Below are 19,106 nucleotides of genomic sequence, written 5' to 3' on the forward strand. Positions count from 1 at the left end.
TTCTCCGGAATATTTCATCGAATCTGAGATATTGCAGGGAGAGAAAAAGCAGAACAGACTGGAATCAGAATCAAATTAAATCTCAATCATTCACGGAGTACTGTTATTACAATACAACGAATGGTAATCGTTGTCATTTACGTTTTGAATATGTTTCATCAGCAAGGGTTGGCGCAATGCTTAGGAGGATTAAACATACTTCAGTGTAGTTTTGTTTTCATTCATCAGAGTTGGTGACTGGATAGATTACTGCTGCCTTTGTTGAAGAAGCCATAGAGAGTGCATTCTCTTGTCAAGAGTTTAACATGGGCAGACTTTGACTAGCATACCCGTTGAACAAAAACCCTTCTTGTTTCCAACTGATATTTAAATGGAAAGTTTGGGATGGCCGGGAATCGAACCCGGGTCAACTGCTTGGAAGGCAGCTATGCTAACCACTATACCACCATCGCCTGATTTTCAAACATTTAAGGTAATTTGGTGAGATCTTAACCGCAAAAAGTTTTTATAGAAATGGAAACTATTTTCCATTTATGTTCCATGTGTATCATTTGTGTTATATCTCATGAATTAAGGAAAACTGCTTATCATCAAAGACTGTAAATCATCATCATGAGTCATCAATTCAAAATAGCCATAAACACAAATACAATAAAATAACAAGGTCATTGTTAAACTAAGTGATGCCAAACAATTTACCACTTCAAAATGTTGATCCCTTTATTTGATATCTTACGACCATATAATGAAATACGACTGTGAATATCTCTTCATGCTGTAGTCTCTGATCAGATATTTTTTAAGCGATTACATTTACTTTCATTCTGATGCCCTCGATCTTCCTAAGTTGCAAACTTAGTTATAAAATCTTTCTTCACACTTTAATGTTTTAAAAGGTTTGTTAATACAACACGATCAAGCGATGGTGGTATAGTGGTTAGCATAGCTGCCTTCCAAGCAGTTGACCCGGGTTCGATTCCCGGCCATCGCAAAATTTCCGTTTAAATACCACATGCAAACTCTGCGGAATAGCTATTTAATAACAATATAGCCTGGAACTGAAACTTCCGTATTCCCGTGTAAATGGAAATACTGAAGTTGCAATTGGAAAGTTAGTCACGTACTAACACAATATCGTAAATGAATCAGATTTCTTTCTCTGCATATCCAGAAATCTAATAACCAACTATATCTAGGTATAGCCACATTATTTTCTGTAGGTCTGATATGGCATCAAGATATACTTTGACTCATTTCCAGTCAAACACCCCCCCACCTCTCTCTCTCTCTCTCTCTCTCTCTCTCTCTCGTCAAACCTTTCAATTGTAGCTGCCACTCACAACTTTAAAAACCTACCCCTTTCACTTTTCCGGAACTCCTAAATTTAAAAGTATTCAGCAAATTCCGTAGTGAAACATTCATTTAAAAAGAGACTATCATTCCCTTGCAGTCTTGTGTTATATCCTGTGAGATAAAAACTATTCTAACAAATGATGTAGACCTCATCTAGTCTTACCACAGTCAAGACAGAAGCATTACATTTAAAAAGGAATAAAAGTTGTTCAACATTACAGCTATATCCATAGAATAAAACGAATGAAGCTCAGTCAATTCTTTGGACATTCATACACAAGGAAGAAAGAGAGAGAGAGAGAGAGAGAGAGAGAGAGAGAGAGAGAGAGAGAGAGAGAGAGAGAGAGAGAGAGAGAGAGAGAGAATACTCTCAGTGCTGAAATCTTTGTGTAGGAATAACAATTAATAAAATGAATTCTGAGAAGGCTTAATTATTCAGTGAACGAACAATACTCAAACGGTACCTTGTGCCTTCTCAGGAACAGTTAATCAACGCTGAGATATTGCGTGGAGAAAGATAGCAGAACAGACTGGAATCATAATCAAATTGAATCTCAATGATTCATAAATGCTGTTAACAGAAATTAACAAACAGTAATTGCTGTCATTTAAGTTTTGAAGATTTTTCATCAACAAGGTTGGCATAATACTTCGGAGGATGAAACATACTGCACAGTAATTGTTTTCATAAATCAAACTTGGTGGCACTGGATAGATTACTGTTACCTTTGTTGAGGAAGCCATAGAGAATGCAATCTCTTGGCAGCTGTTTAACACGGACAGATTCTGATTAGAATACCTGTCGAACGAAACCCCCTTTCTGGTTGCACCGGGTATTTAAATGGAAAGATTGCGATGGCCGGGAATCGAACCCGGGTCAACTGCTTGGAAGGCAGCTATGCTAACCACTATACCACCATCGCTTACTTAAGCTATGTTAACAAACCTTTTATGGCATTCAAGTGTGAAGAATGATTTTAAGACATTTAAGGGTGTGGCTAAGGAAGATTTTACAATCTCAACTGCAAAAAAGTTTATATAGAACGTACATTATTTTATTTTTATGTTTCATGTACATTATTTGAGATATTTCCCAAAAATTATGCAATAGAATTAAGTGAAAACTGCTCGTTATCAAAGACTGTGTTGATCATCATCATGAGTCATCAATTCAAAATAGCTAAAAACAAAAATACAATGAAGAAAACATGGTCATTGTTAAACTAAATGATGCCAAACAATTTACCACTTCAAAATGTTGATCCTTTCCTCGTTATCTTACGACCACGACCATATAATGAAATTCGACTGTGAATATTTCTCTTCATGCTGTAGTCTCTGACCAACTATTTTTGAAATGATAACATTTACTTTCATTCTGATGCCCTCGATATCCCTAAGTTGCGAACTTTGTCATAAAATCTTTCTTCACACTTTAATATTTTAAAAGGTCTGTTAATACATCATGATCAAGCGATGGTGGTATAGTGGTTAGCATAGCTGCCTTCCAAGCAGTTGACCGGGTTCGATTCCCGGCCATCGCAAAATTTCCATTTAAATATCACATGCAAACTCTGTGGAATGGGTGTTTAATAACAGTGTTAGCTTGGAACTAAAATTTCAATATTCCCATGAAAATGGAAATACTGAAGTTGCAACTGGAAAGTTAGTCACGCACTAACACAATATCGAAAATGAATCAGATTTCTTTCTCTGTATATCCAGATATCTAATAACCAAGAAAATCTAGGTATAGCCACATTATTTTCTGTAGGTTTGATATGGCATCAAGATATATTTTGACTCATTTCCAGTCAAACACCCCACCTCTCTCTCTCTCTCTCTCTCTCTCTCTCTCTCTCTCTCTCTCTCTCTCTCTCTCTCTCTCTCTCGTCAAACCTTTTAAATGTAGGTGCCACTCACAGTTTCATAAATCTACCCCTTTCACCTTTCCTGAGCAAATTCCATAGTGAAACATTCATTTGAAAAGAGACTATCTTTGCCTTGCAGTCTTGTGTTATATCCTGCGAAATAAAACTATTCTAACACATGATGGACACTCCCTGTAGTTTTACCACAGTCTAGATAGAAACACTACATTTGCAAAGGAATAAAAGTTGTTCAACATTACAGCTATATCTATAGAATAAAACGAATGATGGAACTCAGTCAATTCTTTGGATATTCATACACAAAGGAGAGAGAGAGAGAGAGAGAGAGAGAGAGAGAGAGAGAGAGAGAGAGAGAGAGAGAGAGTGAGGGAATACTCTCAGTGCTACAGGAAATCTTTGTAAGGAATAACAATTAATAAAATGAATTCTGAGAGTTTATTCAGTGAATGAACAATACTCAAAAGGTACCTTGTGCCTTCTCAGGAACAGTTCACCAACGCTGAGATATTGCATGTGAGAGAGATAGTAGAACAGACTGGAATCAGAATCAAATTGAATCTCAATGATTCATAAATACTGTTAACACAAATTAATAAATAGTAATAAAATAATAATCGCTGTCATTTAAGTATTGAAGATTTTTCATCAACAAGGTTGGCATAATAACGAAATTCGACTTTGAATGTTTCTCTTCTTGCTGTAGTCTCTGATTAAATACTTTTTAAGCGATAACATTTATTTTTAATTCTGACACCCTCAACCTCGCCAAGTTCCAAACTTTGTCGTAAAATCTTCCTTCACACATTAATGTTTTGAAAGGTTTGTTAACATTCTTTAGTGAAGCGATGGTGGTATAGTGGTTAGCATAGCTGCCTTCCAAGCAGTTGACCCGGGTTCGATTCCCGGCCATCGCAAACTTTCCATTTAGATATCGGGTGCAAAGAAGAATGGGTTTTGTTCAACAGGTATGTTAGTCAAAGTTTGTCCATGTTAAACAGTTGAGAAGAGAATGCACTCTCTATGGCTTCTTCAACAAAGGCAGCAGTAATCATTCCAGAGTCACCAACTTTGATGAATGAAAACAAAATTCCTGTGAAGTATGTTTAATCCTCCGAAGTATTGCGTCAACCCTTGCTGATGAAACATCTTCAAAAGTTAAATGACACCGATTACCATTAGTTATTTTGTGTTAACAGTACTCTGTGAATCATTAATATTTAATTTGATTCTGATTCCAGTCTGTTCGGCTTTTTCTCTCCCTGCAATGTCTCAGATTCGATGAAATATTTTGGAGAAGGCACATGGTACTTTTTGAGTATTGTTCATTAGCCGGATAATTAAAGTTTCTCAGAATTCATTTTAATAATTGCTATTTCCTGTAAAGATACCCTATAGAACTGAGGTGTATTTTGATTATCTCTCTCTCTCTCTCTCTCTCTCTCTCTCTCTCTCTCTCTCTCTCTCTCTCTCTCTCTCTTTTTTTTTAGCATGAATGTCAAAAGAAATATATTTGCCTCATCATTCGCTTTAGCCTGTAGCTATAACAGTAATGTTGAACAACTTTTAATCCTTTCCAAATGTAGTGTTTCTATCTGGATCTAGACTATGCTAAAACTGGAGCGATTGTCCACCACTTGTTAGAATAGTTTTATCTCAGAGGATATAATACAAAACTGCAAGGCAAAGGTATTCTTTTCAAATGAATGTTTCACTATGGAATTTGCTGAATACTTTTAAAGTCAGGAGTTCAGGAAAAGTGAAAGGGGTAGATTTTTAAAACTGTTAGTGGCAGCTACAATTGAAGGGTTTAAAAAAAGTGGAGAGAGAGAGAGAGAGAGAGAGAGAGAGAGAGAGAGAGAGAGAGAGAGAGAGAGAGAGAGAGAGAGAGAGAGAGAGAGAGAGAGGGAGGGTGTTGGGTGTTTGACTGGAAATGAGTCAAAGTGCATCTTGATGTCATATCAGACCTACAGAAAATAATGTGGCTATACCTAGATATATATAGTTGGTTATTAGATTTGTGGATACTCAGAGAAAGATATCTGTTTGATTCATTTTCGATATTGTGTTAGCTTGCGCCTAACTTTCCAATTGCAACTTCAGTATTCCCATTTTCATGGGAATATTGAAATTTCAGTTGCAGGCTACATTGTTATTAAACAACCGTTGCAGAGAGTTTGCATGTGGTATTTAAATGGAAATTTTGCGATGGCCGGGAATCGAACCCGGGTCAACTGCTTGGAAGGCAGCTATGCTAACCACTATACCACCATCGCTTGATCATGATGTATTAACAAACCTTTTAAAACATTAATGTGTGAAGGAAGATTTTATGACAAAGTTTGGAACTTGGGGAGGTTGAAGGCATCAGAATTAAAAATAAATGTTATGGCTCAAGAAGTATTTGATCAGAGACTACAGCAAGAAGAGAAACATTCAAAGTCGAATTTCGTTATATGGTCGAAAGATAACGAAGAGAGGATCAACATTTTGAAGTAGTAAATTGTTTGGCATCATTTAGTTTAACAATGACCTAGCTTTTTTTTACTGTATTTTTGTTTTTTGCTATTTTGGATTGCTGACTCATGGTGATCATCAACACAGTCTGATAAAATGCAGTTTTCACTTAATACTTGAGAAAAATCTCAATTGATACACAAGGAGCATAAACGGAGAATAGTTTCCATTCTACATAGCCTTTTTTGCGATTAAGATCTCCCCAAATTATCGTAAATGTCTTAAAATCTTTCTTCACACTTGCATGTCATAAAAGGTTTGCTAACATTCCTTAATGAAGCGATGGTGGTATAGTGGTTAGCATAGCTGCCTTCCAAGCAGTTGACCCGGGTTCGATTCCCGGCCATCGCAAACTTTCCATTTAGATATCGGGTGCAAAGAAGAATGGGTTTTGTTCAACAGGTATGTTAGTCAAAGTTTGTCCATGTTAAACAGTTGACAAGAGAATGCACTCTCTATGGCTTCTTCAACAAAGGCAGCAGTAATGTATCCAGAGTCACCAACTTTGATGAATGAAAACAAAATTCCTGTGAAGTATGTTTAATCCTCCGAAGTATTGCGCCAACCCTTGCTGATGAAACATATATAAAACTTAAACGACAGCGATTACCATTAGTTATTTTGTGTTAACAGTACTCCGTGAATCATTGATATTTAATTTGATTCTGATTCCAGTCTGTTCTGCTTTTTCTCTCCCTGCAATGTCTCAGATTTGATGAAATATTGCGGAGAAGGCACATGGTACCTTTTGAGTACTGTTCATTAGCCGGATAATTAAAGTTTCTCAGAATTCATTTTAATAATTGCTATTTCCTGCAAAGATTTCCTATAGAACTGAGATGTATTTAGATTTTCTCTCTCTCTCTCTCTCTCTCTCTCTCTCTCTCTCTCTCTTTAGGCATGAATGTCAAAAGAAATCATCATTCGCTTTAGCCTGTAGCTATAACGGTGATGTTGAACAACTTTTAATCCTTTCCAAATGTAATGTTTCTATCTGGATCTAGACTATGCTAAAACTGGAGCGATTGTCCACCACTTGTTAGAATAGTTTTATCTCAGAGGATATAACACAAGACTGCAAGGCAAAGGTATTCTCTTTTCAAATGAATGTTTCACTATGGAATTTGCTGAATACTTTTAAAGTCAGGAGTTCAGGAAAAGGGAAAGGGGTAGATTTTTAAAACTGTGAGTGGCAGCTACAATTGAAGGGTTTAAAAAATGTGGAGAGAAAAAGAGAGAGAGGGTGTTGGGTGTTTGACTGGAAATGAGTCAAAATGCATCTTGATGTCATATCAGACCTACAGAAAATAATGTGGCTATACCTAGATATAGTTGTTTATTAGATTTCTGGATACACAGGAAAGAAATCAGTTTGATTTATTTTCGATATTGTGTTAGTGTGTGACTAACTTTCCAATTGCAACTTCAGTACTTCCATGTTCATGGGAATATTGAAATTTCAGTTCAAGGCTACAGTGTTATTAAAGAACCATTCGGCAGAGTTTGCTTGTGGTATTTAAATTGAAATTTTGCGATGGCCGGGAATCGAACCCGGGTCAACTGCTTGGAAGGCAGCTATGCTAACCACTATACCACCATCGCTTGATCATGATGTATTAACAAACCTTTTAAAACATTAAAGTGTAAAGAAAGATTTTATGACAAAGTTCGCAACTTAAGGAGATCGAGGGCATCAGAATGAAAGAAAATGTTATCGCTTAAAAAAATTTGATCAGAGACTACAGCATGAAGAGAAATATTCACAGTCGAATTTCATTATGTGGTGGTAAGATAACGAAGAAAGGATCAACATTTTGAAGTGGTAAATTGTTTGGCATCATTTAGTCTAACAATGACCTTGTTTTTTATTGTATTTTTGTTTATGGCTATTTTGAATTTGTGACTCATGATGGTGATCAACACAGCCTTTGATAAAGAGCAGTTTTCACTTAATACTTTTGCATAATTTTTGGAATATATCTCAGATAATATAAATGAAACATAAAGATAAAATAATGGACATTCTATGTAACCTTTTTTGCAGTTGAGATCGTAAAATCTTCCTTAGCCACACTCTTAAATGTCTTAAAATCCTTCCTCACACTTGCATGCCATAAAAGGTTTGTTAACAAAGCGTAACTAAGCGATGGTGGTATAGTGGTTAGCATAGCTGCCTTCCAAGCAGTTGACCCGGGTTCGATTCCCGGCCATCGCATGCCTTCCATTTAAATACCAGGTGCAACCAGAAAGGGGTTTTTGTTCGACAGGTATTCTAATCAGAATCTGTCCATGTTAAACAGTTGCCAAGAGATTGCATTAGAGCTCTATGGCTTCCTCAACAAAGATAACAGTAATCTATCCAGTGCCACCAAGTTTGATTTATGAAAACAATTACTGTGCAGTGTTTCATCCTCCGAAGTGTTGTGCCAACATTGTTGGTGAAAAATCTTCAAAACTTAAGTGACAGCGATGTCTATTTGATTGCTATTTTGTTATTTCGTGTTAACAATATTTATGAATCATTGAGATTAAATTTGATTCTGATTCCAGTCTGTTCTACTATCTCTCTCCACGTTGATGAACTGTTCCAGAGAAGGCACAAGGTACCTTTTGAGTATTGTTCATTCATTGAATAAACTTTCTCAGATTTCATTTTAGTAATTGTTATTCCTTACAAAGATTTCCTGTAGCACTGAGAGTATTTTCTCTCTCTCTCTCTCTCTCTCTCTCTCTCTCTCTCTCTCTCTCTCTCTCTCTCTCTCTCTCTCCTATAGATATAACTGTAATGTTGAACAACTTTTATTCCTTTCCAAATGTGGTGTTTTATCTAGACTGTGGTAAAACTACAGGGAGTGTCCAGCATGTGTTAGAATAGTTTTATTTCGCAGGATATAACACAAGACTGCAAGGCAAAGATAGTCTCTCTTCAAATAAATGTTTCACTATGGAATTTGCTGAATACTTTTCAAGTAAGGAGTTCAGGAAAAGTGAAAGGGGTAGGTTTTTCAAATTGTGAGTGGCAGCTACAATTGAAGGAATTGACCATGGAGAGAGAGAGAGAGAGAGAGAGAGAGAGAGAGAGAGAGAGAGAGAGAGAGAGAGAGAGAGAGAGAGAGAGAGTGTTGGATCTTTGACTGGAAACAAAGTCAAAATATATCTTAATGCCATATCAGACCTACAGAAAATAATGTGGCTATACTTAGATATATATAGTTGGTTATTAGATTTCTGGATATACAGAGAAAGAAATCTGTTTGATTCATTTTCGATATTGTGTAAGTGCGTGAATAACTTTCCAATTGCAGCTTCAGCATTTCCATTTTCATGGGAATATTGAAATATCAGTTCCAGTCCACATTGTTATTAAAGAACCATTCCCCAGAGTTTGCATGTGGTATTTAAAGGGACATTTGCGATGGCCGGGAATCGAACCCGGGTCAACTGCTTGGAAGGCAGCTATGCTAACCACTATACCACCATCGCTTGATCATGATGTATTAACAAACCTTTTAAAACATTAATGTGTGAAGGAAGATTTTATGACAAAGTTTGGAACTTGGCGAGGTTGAAGGCATCAGAATTAAAAATAAATGTTATGGCTTAAGAAGTATTTGATCAGAGACTACAGCAAGAAGAGAAACATTCAAAGTCGAATTTCGTTATATGTTCGAAAGATAACGAAGAAAGGATCAACATTTTGAAGTAGTACATTGACCTAGCTTTTTATTACTGTATTTTTGTTTTTGGCTATTTTGGATTGCTGACTCATGGTCATCATCGACAGTCTGATAAAGAGCAGTTTTCACGTAATACTTGAGATAAATCTCAATTGATACACAAGGAGCATAAACGGAGAATAGTTTCCATTCTAAATAACCTTTTTGCGATTAAGATCTCCCCAAATTATCGTAAATGTCTTAAAATCTTTCCTCACACTTGCATGTCATAAAAGGTTTGTTAACATTCCTTAATGAAGCGATGGTGGTATAGTGGTTAGCATAGCTGCCTTCCAAGCAGTTGACCCGGGTTCGATTCCCGGCCATCGCAAACTTTCCATTTAGGTATCGGGTGCAAAGAAGAATGGGTTTTGTTCAACAGGTATGTTAGTCAAAGTTTGTCCATGTTAAACAGTTGACAAGAGAATGCACTCTCTATGGCTTCTTCAACAAAGGCAGCAGTAATCATTCCAGAGTCACCAACTTTGATGAATGAAAACAAAATTCCTGTGAAGTATGTTTAATCCTCCGAAGTATTGCGCCAACCCTTGCTGATGAAAAATATATATAAAACTTAAATGACACCGATTACCATTAGTTGTTTTGTGTTAACAGTACTCTGTGAATCATTAATATTTAATTTGATTCTGATTCCAGTCTGTTCTGCTTTTTCTCTCCCTGCAATGTCTCAGATTTGATGAAATATTGCGGAGAAGGCACATGGTACCTTTTGAGTACTGTTCATTAGCCGGATAATTAAAGTTTCTCAGAATTCATTTTAATAATTGCTATTTCCTGCAAAGATTTCCTATAGAACTGAGATGTATTTTGATTATCTCTCTCTCTCTCTCTCTCTCTCTCTCTCTCTCTCTCTCTCTCTCTCTCTCTCTCTCTCTCTCTCTCTTTAGGCATGAATGTCAAAAGAAATATCTTTGCCTCATCATTCGCTTTAGCCTGTAGCTATAACGGTGATGTTGAACAACTTTTAATCCTTTCCAAATGTAGTGTTTCTATCTGGATCTAGACTATGCTAAAACTAGAGGGAGTGTCCACCACTTGTTAGAATAGTTTTATCTCAGAGGATATAACACAAGACTGCAAGGCAAAGGTATTCTCTTTTCAAATGAATATTTCACGATGGAATTTGCTGAATACTTTTAAAGTCAGGAGTTCAGGAAAAGTGAAAGGGGTAGATTTTTAAAACTGTTAGTGGCAGCTACAATTGAAGGGTTTAAAAAATGTGGAGAGAAAAAGACAGAGAGGGTGTTGGGTGTTTGACTGGAAATGAGTCAAAATGCATCTTGATGTCATATCAGATCTACAGAAAATAATGTGGCTATACGTAGGTATAGTTGGTTATTAGATTTCCGGATACACAGAGAAAGAAATCTGTTTGATTCATTTTCGATATTGTGTTAGTGTGTGATTAACTTTCCAATTGCAACTTCAGTATTTCCATGTTCATGGGAATATTGAAATTTCAGTTTCAGGCTACGTTGTTATTAAACATGCATTCCGCAGAGTTTGCATGTGGTATTTAAATTGAAATTTTGCGATGGCCGGGAATCGAACCCGGGTCAACTGCTTGGAAGGCAGCTATGCTAACCACTATACCACCATCGCTTGATCTTGACGTATTAACAAACCTTTTAAAACATTTTAAGTGTGAAGAAAGATTTTATGACAAACTGCAGCTTAGGGAGATCGAGGGCATCAGAATTAAAGTAAATGTTATCGCTTCAAAAATATTTGGTCAGAGACTACAGCATGAAGAGAAATATTCACAGTCGAATTTCATTATGTGGTCGTAAGATAACGAAGAAATGTTCAACATTTTGAAGTGGTAAATTGTTTGGCATCATTTAGTTTAACAATGACCATGTTTTTTTTTACTGTATTTTTGTTTATGGCTATTTTGAATTGATGACTCATGATGATGATCGACACAGTCTTTGATAAAAAGCAGATTTCACTTAATTCTTGAGATATAACTCAAATGATATACATGGAACACAAAGAAAATAGTTTCCATTCTAAATAAATTTCATTTGCGGTTAAGATCTCCCCAAATTACCTTAAATGTTTTAAAATCTTTCTTCTCAGTCGGAAGTCTTGAATGGTTTGTTAACAGAAAACAATCCAAGCAATTGACTCGGGTTCGTTTCCCGGCCAGCCTTAGAGTAGTTCATTTACTGGGTGATTAAACCTTTTGCAGGATTCAGATGTCAGTAATGGTTATTGTTTCTTGTAAAGATTTCCGGTAGCAGGGTATGTATTTTATTCTGGTTTTACACTGCGTGGCTCTCTCTCTCTCTCTCTCTCTCTCTCTCTCTCTCTCTCTCTCTCTCTCTCTCTCTCTCTCTCTCTCACACACACACACACACACACACACACACACACACACACACACACACACTTCTTTGGGTATGAAAGTAAAATGTAACTGGCGGGTTACATGACTCGTGATTATCTCAAGAAATAATTGACTGTGATCCACTTTTTTCATTTCAAAATCTGGTGTTTCTGTGTGAGTTGTGCTATCTCAGGAAAAACACAATCATATAACGCAAAGAGTTTATTTCTTTTGGTGGATATCTGTCCCCATTTAATTTATGTAAAAACTTTTAAGATACGAATTTAGAAGGTACGGGAGCAGGTGCAGGTATAGTTGAACGAAGCTACAATTGGAGGATTGTCATGAGAGAGAGAGAGAGAGAGAGAGAGAGAGAGAGAGAGAGAGAGAGAGAGAGAGAGAGAGAGAGAAACATAAAGGGAAAATCATTTGCATTTTATATAAACTTTTTTTTTGCATTTGAGACTGAAATATTCCTAAGTCATACCCTTTAATACCTTAGTGTCTTTATTTACAATTGAATGTTTTAAAAGTTTTGTTATATATGATGAACAGGCCTTCTAAGCAGCTGACCCGGGTTCGATTGCCGGCCATCGCAAAACTCCCATTTAAACACCTGATGTAAACAGAATGGGACTGTGTTTAGTCAACACTTGTGTATGTTAAACTGTTGACAAAATGCTCTTTCAACAGTTCCACAACAAAGGCAACACTAATCTATTTAATGTCTCTCTCCGGGGATGGCTGGGTTACATGACTCGTGGTTAGCTTGAAGTGATGATTGTTATGTTTGCGTTAACATGTTTATTTTTCGTTCATCTTTCACCATTTGATTTAAAAAAAACTTTTACGTTATAAGTTGAAGAAAAGAAGAGATAATGTTATAAGTTTAAGAGAAGGAGAGAAAAGTTTAAGAAGCTACAGTTGGAGAGTTTTTGACCTTAGAGAGATAGAGAAAGTTATGGAATGAAACAGATGTCTTATTGTCATATCATACCTCGGGGTGAAGTACTAAGGGAAAAGAAACCTTTCCAAGACGGTATGGAACCCGCGTCAACTGCTTGGAAGGCAGCCATGCTAAACACTGTACCACCATCGCTTGGTTAAGCTAGATTAACAAACCTTTTAAGACATTCAAGTGTGAAAAAAAGACTTAGACTTTTAATGGTATGACTTGGAAATATTGCACATTCTCAACTGCAAAAAAGTTTATATAAAATGTGAATTACTTTCCCCTTATGTTTCATTTATATAGTCTGAGGTAATCTCAAAATTATATCTCAAAAATTACATGAAAGTTGCTTGTTGTCATATAGAAAATGTGGGCCATCATCATAATTCATCAGTTCAAAATATCACAAGTAAAATTAGGGTGAGAGAGAAAGGGCAGTTTTAAACTAAATGATGCTAACCGTTTACAACTCCAAAATGTTAACAGAAACTTTCTGGTCCTTGATGTTATCTTATGACGGTATTGGGAAATCAGGCTTTCTTTGAATATTTCTCTTGATATTGTTGTCTCTGAATAACATATTTTTCATGTGATAACGTTTTTAATTTTGATGCCCTCTTTTTCTCACAACCATCCATCCCCCTAAGTTGCAGCCCTGAATGTCATAAAATCTTCCTTCACATTTGTATGTCTTGAAAGGTTTGTTAACGTTCCTTGATCAAGCGATGGTTGTATAGTGGTTAGCATAGCTGCCTTCCAAGCAGTTGACCCGGGTTCGATTCCCGGCCATCGCAAAATTGCCATTTAAATATTAGGTGCAGGTAGAATAGGGCTTTGTTTAAAAAGCTTATGACTCGGCAAAATACTCTGTCAACAGTCTCCATATCGAAGGCAACACTAAACTATCCAGTGTCATAAATTTGATCAGTGGAATTGTGTTCAGAAGTGTGAAGAATGTTCCAGCTTCAGAGTATTATGTCTGCCTCTGCTACTAACAAATTTTCACAGCTTTTGTGGCGTTGTTATTCTTTGCAAACAATATTCGCTGTAGCATTCAAATTTATTTTGAATTTTATTCCATCCTGTGCTGCTTTCTCTATCCACTACCTTCAAATTACTATTTAAATTTCTTCCTTACCTATAAATCTCTTAATACTTTAAACCTGTTTTTCCCCATTAAACCTCTTCCTTCCTTTCAACCTTGTATTTCCCAGTTGCAGCCATTAGCGTAAACCTGGAAGCACTGACCACTATTTCTTTCCTTTCCGTATCTAGCTTTGGTTCTGCCTGGCTACTAATGCACGTTACCCCGATTTGTGCATAAATTAAAAAAAAAAATTAGTTTATGTCTGATTTTGATATGGTTTGCACAACTGCTTTGCTAACAGCTGGCCTTGGTTCGTTTGCCGGTTATTGGGATATGTTCGTGCATATATATATATATATATATATATATATATATATATATATATATATATATATATATATATATATATATATATATATATAAACAAATAATATATATTTATCTATTTATTTATTTTTGTTTATTAATATTAGTATGCGGTAGTGTCATTACTACCACTTAACATCACAAATGTAATAGAAGGCCAGTTCTGGAACAAACTGTACATCGAACAGCAAGTTATTTACCAAAAATAAATGAAATCCCAACATAGAGAGAGAGGAGTCAAATCGAACATGCACTGGAATCCTCCAGCAGAAAGAGAGTGATGACTTTGCAGAACTGGGTCTTCAAGGTGGCAAAGAGAGCAAAAGCCTACGAAGTAACTGTTTTGGTCCGTTCAAGAGCAAATCTCGCTGGCGACTGTTTTCAGGGTAATTTATGACCTGCAGGACTGAGCTCAGTCGCTGCGTCTTGAGCGAACTTATATTTCTGTATTTTGTCCCTTTACAGGTTAATCTTTGGTTTACCAGGTCGATATTTTCTGCTGGTAAATGCAACGCCTGGAAAGGGTTTAAGTAATCAGTGCACAACTGGTAATAAATGCATTCTTGGGATGGATAGTTTGCAAGATAGATCGGCTGTTTCTTGCATTTGCAATTATAAAATTGCAAAACTTAGGTAGCCTTCAGGAACTATTGTTCTCTTGCTGTAATTAGTATACAGCTTCTGTGAGATCATAGCACCTGAACGAATATCACTGAAAACCATTCCTTGGTATTCCAGTAACTTTCGTACGAATTGGGAAAAATCCCTGGACGATAGGTCGGGACTTCTATCATCCCTTCAGACAGAGTTTCATCAACCTTCTTGTCGCTATAACCTTTGATAAACATTTTAGAAATAAGGATGTTGCGGGCAGAAAGGGGCTGAAGGAGAACGAAAAGAAAGCTCTTAGAACTTTCAGGGCAACATTGGCCCTGGTGCCAATGGCTCTCAGTATTCTGGCCATACCAAAAGATAATTAGAATCTAAGGGGGTAACCTATTTTTTTTTTATTGCCTCCCTGAAGGAAGTTATGTTGTTGGTTCTGTTTCTCTGTTTGTTAAGAAGGATTATACCAAAAGTTATGTGCAGATTTTTACGAGAATTCGTGTGCTGTTTGTGGGATAAAATTGCTCAGCTTTGTTTCAGATATTCCAGGCTTTAGACACCAAAACTTTACTGACCTTTACCGCCGATTTTGGTAATCAAAATTTGCAATTGGGAACATGTGATCACATTTCGGGAAAGATAGGAATGTAAAGTTTTTGAAGAGGGGGGCCTTTGGTGGTGTCCACGGCTCAGTCTTCATTGATCGTTAACGTGGATTTGGGTAATGAAATTTAATCATTTGTGTTGAGTGGTAACGAGTGATAATATGTTTGGGAGAGATAGGAATATAACTTATGGGAAAAGGTAACTTTTAGAAGCTGGATCGCACAGCCTCGACGAAGGGTTAGCGTTTCCTGAATGCATTTGTCACTATTGTTTTGCTTTATTCAGATAGTTGAGAATAGGACAGTAACATTTTTAAAAGTTCTGACTAAAACCCAACGGTATACGATTCTAATGTTGATTACTTGTATTTTCCTTGTAAACTATTGATCTTAAATTAGCTCTTTAAGTTTTGAGTGGGATGCTACTCTGAAAGTATCAAGTTTTCAAGTGTTCAGTGGGAAACTACTCTAAAAGTCTCAAGTTTTCAAACTTTAGGTCAAGTTAGGTTTTGGTTTCAGCTTTCATTGACAGTAAAATAGATCGATTTGCGATGGCCGGGAATCGAACCCGGGTCAACTGCTTGGAAGGCAGCTATGCTAACCACTATACCACCATCGCTTGGTTACTGAGAAATCAAAATCTATTTCAAATGAGAAAGGCGAGAGTTTCAGACAGCAGTTTCAGATGAAGAATGAATGACAAAAAGTTATCAAACACGACCCGTTATTTGTGAGGGAATATTCATATTTTTATGCATTAAACGTGAGTGTATGTGCGTACATAAGACGGCATTAATGACGTCAGAGGCATTCACGTTAGTTAATTACCGGTAAGTGGTAAAGAAATATGGTCTCAACCTTTGGATACCCTTCTAGATGGCATCGATATCAGACAATTCCACGTGGCGGGAATCATTGATTGCGTCATCGAGTTTGTTAGGCTGATGGTGCCAGTCCGCCTGTAGTCTAGTGACCAACTCAAATTTCTGAACACGTGTGTATTCATCCACTGCTGCTCAGGGCATGTGATAAACAGATCAGTACAGTCTCTTTCAGACGGAATAACATGCACAAGTTCGTGTACTTTATCTTTGTAACTTTATATACAAACAAGAGTTATATGTCGTTGAAGAATGTAACTGGAAAATAGTTTGATTGCCTTACGAAGTAAACATTCGTTTGTAAGGAACCTGTATTAAAAATTAACGTTATTGTTCTTCTTCTTTTCGTATAAGAGAATTTGCTTTCATAAGTAGATTTCAACGAAACAAATTTTAAAAAATCAAATGTCCTCATTCCTGTGATCTTTAACATAACATGGCGAAAAGCGAAAACTTTTTATATTTTTATTAATACCCAGCTAACGACAGGAGCCCATGGCAACGGATGTAGGTAAAATACACGATATCAATATATAAAAACAATGTTAAGCCAGTGATGCCAGGATGCAGAGTATTCTTTAGCTTCAAAATAGCTGACAAATCGGTTTGAAGAGAAGCCAACAACTGTCATTTGCCCTAAATGCACCAGCTGTATTCAAAATGTAACATATAAGTAATTTCATTGGGTTATTCCGGTGAAGTTCTTTTAAGGTCAGACATTTTTTTTATATGGCGGGCATGTCACTTGACAGTGACGTCATGCGTCATTCAGAAGCATGTTTTGAAAAAGTATACATGGCGTTTATTCTCTAAAACAGTCAGTAGTTTGAGTTTTGAACACACACACACGCACAGTCATATATGTATAGATAGATAGGTAGATTATATATATATATATATATATATATATATATATATATATATATATATATATATATATATATATTATATATATACATATACATATACACAAGTCTAAAAGAAGTAACCTGATCTGTACATGCATACATATACACATATATCTGTACATACATATATACGTAATGTGTGTGAACCACATTATTCGTGTTATATACAGATAAGTTGAATTTTTCTTTATGACTATATGATGAGAAGCTTAAATGCCCTCCCCCCAGCCTCCCTTCCCCCAGCCTCTCCTCTCCACCCCCTTTCCCCCCCCCATAAAGGTGCAGTGGCCTTACTCCCTAGGTGTCCTGATTCATGTTGCTCCTGGAAGGAAGGAAGTGGTCCCACTTGAAGGGTGACTGGGTAGCCCAAGGCAACTACTGATCTCCTAGACCTTGCCAAGGCATGCACTCCCAAGCTTGTGCGTAAAGACAGATGCGTTTCAGAAATGAGGACCGTTCGTTCCTGCGCAGGCGATCAGTTTGTGCACATGATATATATATATATATATTATATATATATATATATATATATATATATATATATATATATATATATATATATATATATATATATATATATATATATATATATATATATATATATATATATTTATTTATTATATATAAACGCACACACACATGTACATATATATATGCGCCTGTGTATTGCTTTGGTAGTTGGTTTTACAGGTTATGTACATGAAAGTTCTCTCTCTCTCTCTCTCTCTCTTTGCCGATTCATGCATTCAAAATAATGCAAAGAAAATGACTCAGTTGGCATTTTGCGGTCTCTGATCACTAGTGCATTGCATGTACTACATGATTTGGGTCTCTGGTTTCCAAATGCCATCATTTTATTAATATTTTCCTTTTTTTTGCGAAGAATTTATAAAGTCCTGTAATCTGCAAATTTGCTTTCTTTTCCTCTTTCAAGCGTCACCTTTACGTGTAGAAAATGAGGACCTTCAAACAAAAGAATAAAGAAGGAATGCAGAAAGAAAAAGCGAATGACATCACTCGAGTGTCAGTGGCTGAACTCCTAAAGGTCCCGAATCTGCTTGAATGCAGTCCGGGGCGACGTTTGCTCTTGGGCCGCCCCGAAATACTGTTACTGCGCGCTCGCTGTTTCTCCTTCCCTCCCCCCCCGCCACCTTGAAGCATTTATTTCTGCCGAGTCATCACTTTCTATCTGCTGGTGCATTCCAGTTTGTGTTGGATGTAATTTCTCTCCTCCTCTTTCTGAAGGGTTTTTCGTCCCTAATTCCTAAATTTCGCAAGAAAAAAAAATTGCCGTACAAATGACTGAGCAAATTTTTCCGCAGATACACTAGAAGCTTTATATCGAATTTTATGTCTTCAAAAAGTGTTTTGCGATGGCCGGGAATCGAACCCGGGTCAACTGCTTGGAAGGCAGCTATGCTAACCACTATACCACCATCGCGTTATAGATTGTATATAAAAATATATTATAAGTAGCGATAAGCTGATTGACTATCGTGGTTGTCTACCTGTCAATCTAGGCGAGAGCTAAGCGTATAATGTCACGATAGTGAACGGTTTAAGAACTTTATTATTCAGTTTCAGTGTCAAGAAAATGGAATAACATATTATTAGATGCGATACTAGACTTAATGGAACTGCAAATTCAACAGGCAAGGGAGATAAAATCGCAAGAAGCCTAGTTACTGAAGAGCAACAGGTGCCAAGTATTACAACACGCTCGAAAGCCTATGTTTACCCACGTCACCTGTTCTTCCCAGTGACAGTACGAACATTTCAGGTATCCAGTAATAATTCATACAGGAGATCCTCTTATCTTGTGGCGTGGATAGCACCACAGGGAGGTTCATCTGATATGAGCAGGTGTTTTATC

The 19,106-nt window shown here is 36.5% G+C and overlaps 15 non-coding genes across 15 annotated transcripts; 7 read left to right on the top strand and 8 right to left on the bottom strand.

Annotated features, from left to right (window-relative positions):
* Nucleotides 1–380: 380 nt before the first annotated feature.
* TRNAG-UCC (transfer RNA glycine (anticodon UCC)) lies at nt 381–453 on the bottom strand. The gene has a single exon. It is a non-coding gene; the product is annotated as a tRNA-Gly (tRNA).
* A 466-nt stretch (nt 454–919) lies between these two features.
* On the top strand, nt 920–991 carry TRNAG-UCC (transfer RNA glycine (anticodon UCC)). Its single transcript has one exon. It is a non-coding gene; the product is annotated as a tRNA-Gly (tRNA).
* A 1,213-nt stretch (nt 992–2,204) lies between these two features.
* On the bottom strand, nt 2,205–2,276 carry TRNAG-UCC (transfer RNA glycine (anticodon UCC)). Its single transcript has one exon. It is a non-coding gene; the product is annotated as a tRNA-Gly (tRNA).
* A 550-nt stretch (nt 2,277–2,826) lies between these two features.
* On the top strand, nt 2,827–2,897 carry TRNAG-UCC (transfer RNA glycine (anticodon UCC)). Its single transcript has one exon. It is a non-coding gene; the product is annotated as a tRNA-Gly (tRNA).
* A 1,190-nt stretch (nt 2,898–4,087) lies between these two features.
* TRNAG-UCC (transfer RNA glycine (anticodon UCC)) lies at nt 4,088–4,159 on the top strand. The gene has a single exon. It is a non-coding gene; the product is annotated as a tRNA-Gly (tRNA).
* Nucleotides 4,160–5,446: 1,287 nt separating this feature from the next.
* On the bottom strand, nt 5,447–5,518 carry TRNAG-UCC (transfer RNA glycine (anticodon UCC)). Its single transcript has one exon. It is a non-coding gene; the product is annotated as a tRNA-Gly (tRNA).
* A 520-nt stretch (nt 5,519–6,038) lies between these two features.
* Nucleotides 6,039–6,110, top strand: TRNAG-UCC (transfer RNA glycine (anticodon UCC)). Its single transcript has one exon. It is a non-coding gene; the product is annotated as a tRNA-Gly (tRNA).
* A 1,179-nt stretch (nt 6,111–7,289) lies between these two features.
* On the bottom strand, nt 7,290–7,361 carry TRNAG-UCC (transfer RNA glycine (anticodon UCC)). Its single transcript has one exon. It is a non-coding gene; the product is annotated as a tRNA-Gly (tRNA).
* A 541-nt stretch (nt 7,362–7,902) lies between these two features.
* On the top strand, nt 7,903–7,974 carry TRNAG-UCC (transfer RNA glycine (anticodon UCC)). The gene has a single exon. It is a non-coding gene; the product is annotated as a tRNA-Gly (tRNA).
* A 1,196-nt stretch (nt 7,975–9,170) lies between these two features.
* Nucleotides 9,171–9,242, bottom strand: TRNAG-UCC (transfer RNA glycine (anticodon UCC)). The gene has a single exon. It is a non-coding gene; the product is annotated as a tRNA-Gly (tRNA).
* A 492-nt stretch (nt 9,243–9,734) lies between these two features.
* On the top strand, nt 9,735–9,806 carry TRNAG-UCC (transfer RNA glycine (anticodon UCC)). The gene has a single exon. It is a non-coding gene; the product is annotated as a tRNA-Gly (tRNA).
* A 1,220-nt stretch (nt 9,807–11,026) lies between these two features.
* On the bottom strand, nt 11,027–11,098 carry TRNAG-UCC (transfer RNA glycine (anticodon UCC)). Its single transcript has one exon. It is a non-coding gene; the product is annotated as a tRNA-Gly (tRNA).
* Nucleotides 11,099–13,502: 2,404 nt separating this feature from the next.
* Nucleotides 13,503–13,574, top strand: TRNAG-UCC (transfer RNA glycine (anticodon UCC)). The gene has a single exon. It is a non-coding gene; the product is annotated as a tRNA-Gly (tRNA).
* Nucleotides 13,575–15,991: 2,417 nt separating this feature from the next.
* On the bottom strand, nt 15,992–16,063 carry TRNAG-UCC (transfer RNA glycine (anticodon UCC)). Its single transcript has one exon. It is a non-coding gene; the product is annotated as a tRNA-Gly (tRNA).
* A 2,539-nt stretch (nt 16,064–18,602) lies between these two features.
* Nucleotides 18,603–18,674, bottom strand: TRNAG-UCC (transfer RNA glycine (anticodon UCC)). The gene has a single exon. It is a non-coding gene; the product is annotated as a tRNA-Gly (tRNA).
* Between the last annotated feature and the right edge of the window lie 432 nt (nt 18,675–19,106).

Source organism: Macrobrachium rosenbergii, chromosome 28 (genome assembly GCF_040412425.1).
Source record: "Macrobrachium rosenbergii isolate ZJJX-2024 chromosome 28, ASM4041242v1, whole genome shotgun sequence".
In the NCBI taxonomy this organism is placed as follows: Eukaryota; Metazoa; Arthropoda; class Malacostraca; order Decapoda; family Palaemonidae; genus Macrobrachium; species Macrobrachium rosenbergii.